Below are 4,672 nucleotides of genomic sequence, written 5' to 3'. Positions count from 1 at the left end.
CACGCATGTGCCTGTACATCTGTGTGGCTGGATGAAATGAGTGTCTGTCATGATGTATGCATGGATATGTGTACATGTGCTGTGTCCGGCAGATCTGTGACTTCTCATGTGAGTATCTGGATCATGTGTGACGCTGTGCCAGTGCTCACGTCTGAGTAATTGTGTGACCATACTTCAGAGTGGCTTTACATGTGCCCTGTCCCTGTCCTGGGGCAGGTGAGGGGAGTCTCTCTGGATGCTTCCCTGGGGAGCCTGGGAGTTCTTCTGATGCCTAAAACCAGAGTCCTGCTCCAGGAAATGGGGCTGGTGGGCAGTGGAGGATGCTCTAGGGCTCCTTGGGCTGACTTGGCTTCCCTCACAGGGACTTCCAGCCCCTCTAAAGAAAGGGACCTGGAGGCTCATTTGTCCTGATTGAAGGCAGAGCCAGGAATTCACTGAGCACCTTCCTCTTTTTTTTACAATTTTTTTATTTTTTTATAGAGACAGTGTCTCGCTCTGTTGCCCAGGTGCAGTGTACCTTTCTCTTAAAGCCACAGCTCCAGTCCCCACTGGCCCACGCCCTCCCCACCCCTGCCTCCACCCAGACCTTCCCATGAAAACCCCTGGATGCAAGACGCATGCACTCTGCCCGCAGTCTGTGACATAGACCATCCCTCACAGAAAGCCCAGAGCATGAGGATACAGTCATGCAGACACACAGACACAGCCAGTCATGCTTACAACACATAAGATGCTGCTCACCGGCACACCCAGACCCAGCCGCTGGGCACAGGCTTGTCACAAAGACAGAATCCCACACACCTGCACTCTCCCATGCCCACACATCCATCACTCTCTGAGATGAGCCTGGTGCCAAGCTGGAGGGCCCAGAGGGGCATCCTGTGACAGGCCCCCCCACCTCCCCCAACACAAGCCTGGCCAGATGGTGGAGGCTGACAGGCCCTGGGGGAGCTCTCCATCACCGCCAACCCGAGGGCCGACAGGCGGGCACCGAGGCCTGGCTCTGCCAGAGCGGGCAGGGGTGTAAATAAGAGGGTAACGAGGATCGCTGGCATCTCCCCCCAGCCCCTCCGCCCAGACCGGGATGGGGCCTGTCGTTCATACTCTGCAGCAGCGTGACATCTGTAGGACACAGAAGGACCCGGGCACAGGTGGGCATCCTCCCTCTGACAGCCAGAGGCACAGGTGCCCCTTCCACAGGGAGGAGCCACTCACCAAACCAGGGCTGACCTTGCAGAGAGCCCGGCCAGGCCCCTCACTCCCCTCTCTGCCTCCCACCACCTAATGGAAACAGACAGAAAACAGCCATGTTCAGGGAAACAGATCTGAGGGTCCCAAAGCCAAAACATCTGCCCGTCAGTCTATTCTTCCACCAGCCAATCCAGCCTTCTGTTTGGCTTTTACTCAATCTTTGTTTTTCGTCTCTTCCTTTGTCCATTCATTCATTCAACCAATAAGGACTTTAAACAAATCATCACATTCAGCCCAAAGACCTGGCTGCCCTCCCTCCTGGCACCCTGGCCTGCGGGTGCAGGAGCTGGGGAAGGAGAAAAGGGGGTCGGGGCTCTGGAGGAAAAGAAGGAGGAAGAGGAGGGGATCCCCATCCACTGCTTCCTCCTCAGTCTCTGGAAATCAGAGAGAAGGTGCTTCTTCTGCAGCTGGAGGGAAAAAAGCCAAATCCCGGGATAACAGATAATAATAGCTAACACTTCCCCGGTGCTCTGTGCCAGGCACTGTTCTAAGTGCTTTACATGAATTAACTCAGTTCATCCTCAAAACAACTCTATGAGGCAAGTGCTATTATTAACCCCACTTGAGGGCACAGAGAGGTTAAGTAACTTGCCCAAGGTGGCACAGTTTGTCACAGCCACCCCAAATGCTTAGAGAGCCTTGGGCAAGAACAAAAAAGGAAGCCCCCAGCCCTCCACCCTCCCCTTTTCAGCCTACCCTGGACTCCACCCTGCAGCGTGAGGCGCCTTGTGCATGCTGTGGGCACCCTGACACTCCAGTTCCCCCTTGGTCCTCACTCCTGGCAAATAGCCACCCGTCTGCCACGCTTTGGGCTTGAGGAGGAAAGAGGCTCCACGGGGCCCTGGAAGCTGGCTTAGGGCTGCTTGGGAATTCTGAGGTCCTGGGTTGGAGTTTGATCTAGAAGGGAGCTGGAGCTCCAGGTAGACACAACCCTGTGGACCTGTGGACCTTCAAATTCCTCACCCCATGCAGAAGAGGGCCAAAGTGGGGTCCCAGGGCAGGGACCTTGGTTGTCCAGGTCTGAGCGTGACCGGTCTAGACAGGCACTCTCACTAAACCGGTGCGGGAAGGGGCGGAGGTGGCTGAATTTTACTTCCCCCCAAACCGGCATCTCTGACCTCACCAAATTCAGGCTGTTTCCACCAATGGGAATACTCTGCCCAGCTCTGTGCCGGGTGCCAGGGACTCTCAAGGATGACTTGATTTTTATTTTTATTGTAAATTGACCAATTATAGTTGTATATATTTATGGGGTCCAAAGTGGTGTTGTGATTTTTGCATACAATGTGGAATGATTAAGCTAATCAACATATCTATCCCCTCAAATATTTAACCGTTTTTTTTTTTTGTGATGAGAACATCAGAAATTTACTCTGTTCATGATATTGACATGATTCTTAATCTTGTCACTCCTCCCACTCCATTCCGGCTGACATCCCCGCCCCTCCTGCACCAGGGATCAGGGAAGAAGTGGAGGCTCCCAGGATTGGGTGGGGACCTTCCGCATCAACACAGCCCGCCCCCTGCCTCTGTTTCCCCAGCCCCAGGATGCCTGCTCAGTCTCCAGAGGCTTTTCCACACAATTACCCAGGCCAGGATTTTCGATCTCTGGTGCCAGCCAGGCCCTTGTTATGCAAATATAGGCAAATGAGATGCAAACAGAGCAGTCCCAGATTAACAGAGAAATCCCCAGCAGCTGGAAGAGTCACCATAAAGTCAGCTCACTCCAGTTTCCCCAAATCCCCCCTCTCCCAGTCTGTGTCCGCCTGGGTCTGTCTGGTCCCCTCTCGGTCCTTGCCACCAATCTTCTACCCCCTCAGAAGCCCTCTGCTCAGACACAGGAAGGGTGTGGATGAGGGGAACACCAAGCTCTTCCAGCTTGAGATCTCTGTCCCCTGTTCCCACTTTTAAGAGATCCAGGCAGGGCTGGAAGTTAGGGGAGGGGATGGTGAGTGGGCTGAGAGAGAGGAGACCTCTGCTTTGTCCCTGTAGAAGAGGGAATTCACACACACACACACACACACACACACAAAATTGAGGGTGACAGCAGCTCCTACAGTGCACACACAGATATACTTATACACATGACACACAAGCCTCATACACGCCACCCTGCAAATCTGGCCAAGGTCCCCTTCCCCTGACACCATAAATCAAAGCACAGACATCCAGAGGCTGCAAGGCAATGGGAAAGCAGGCTGTAGCCCACACCCTTGGGGCTGCTGCTGGTAGAAGGACCTCGGGTGCGTGTGAAGACGGAGGTAGTGGAAGATCCTACCCAGGGCGGGACCCTGGAGAAGGGGGCTGGGGTGTGTGGACGAAGCTGTGGCATGGGTGGCATGGGTGATGCCCACCAGAACCCCTCGGGTGTTCAGGCTGGTGTCTGTGCCCCCGGCATGTCCAAGGGAGCCTGGCCTCTGGCTGGCCCAACCAGCCCAGGCCCAACTTCTAAAAATAAGAGCCGAGAATCTAAGCCTCTGGTTGGTTCTGCAGGAGCCTGTTGCCTTGGCAACCCCTTCTCAGAGGCCTCCCTCCCAGCTGGGCTGCCCCGTTTGGTTGTTGGTCTCTGTGCCCATCCCCTGTCCTGGCCCCTCTGCCAGCCACCCCTCTGTCCTGTCCTCCTGGGGGGGGAGGAGCCACTGGGGGGCGGGGCACGGAGCAGGAGGGAGGACCTTGGGGACTCCGGTGGAGCACAATGGACTATGTGTGAGGCCCAAGCTGGGGCTGGCTGTGTCTGAGGCTGAAAGACTGTGGGGTTGTGACTGTGTGTGTGACAGGCCCATGTCTGACAGCCTCTGAGTGTCCCTGGGTGGACATCAGTGCCTGTGACTTGACTCTCAGAGCCCTCCTGGGTGACTGTGCTCTATCTCCGTGTGCCTGTGTGTGACAGTGTGTGCCTGTGTCCTGAGGGGGGACCTGGCCAAGGTCTTCCTGGGCATGCCCCTGCATGCTCCTCACCTCCTGGTGACTCCCCTCACCCCTGCCCGCCCCACCTCCCAGGGCTGCAGGCTGGCAGTGCAGAGGTGACAGGGGTGCAGGGGTGGCCTGGGTGAGCCAGAGGTCACCCCGGGTATGGTGACGACGGGGCTAAGGTCAACTTCTTCCAGCGTCCGCAGCCAAATGTCAAGTAAGCCCCCAATCTGCCTGTTTGGGGAAAATGGGAGAGGAAGCCACTCCTGAACCGGCGCAATCTAAATCTCTGCGTGCGCTACAGTCTGTCAGCAGCCGGGCTCCCCTCCCCCGCTCTGCCTCCCCTCTCCGATTAATCACCAAGTCCCGTCAGATCCCTCCCAATCACGGCTTCAGCGGGCCCCTCCTCGCTTCCTCTCCACTTTGTTCTCAGGGCAAAGTGCCAGCTCCTCAGCCTGGCCTTCCAGGTCCTGGTCTGGTCTCTGCTCACCCCGCTGTGCTCTACCTGTTG

Source organism: Eulemur rufifrons, chromosome 8, assembly GCF_041146395.1.
Source record: "Eulemur rufifrons isolate Redbay chromosome 8, OSU_ERuf_1, whole genome shotgun sequence".
Taxonomy (NCBI): domain Eukaryota; kingdom Metazoa; phylum Chordata; class Mammalia; order Primates; family Lemuridae; genus Eulemur; species Eulemur rufifrons.
Note: the sequence above shows the minus strand (reverse complement) of the source record.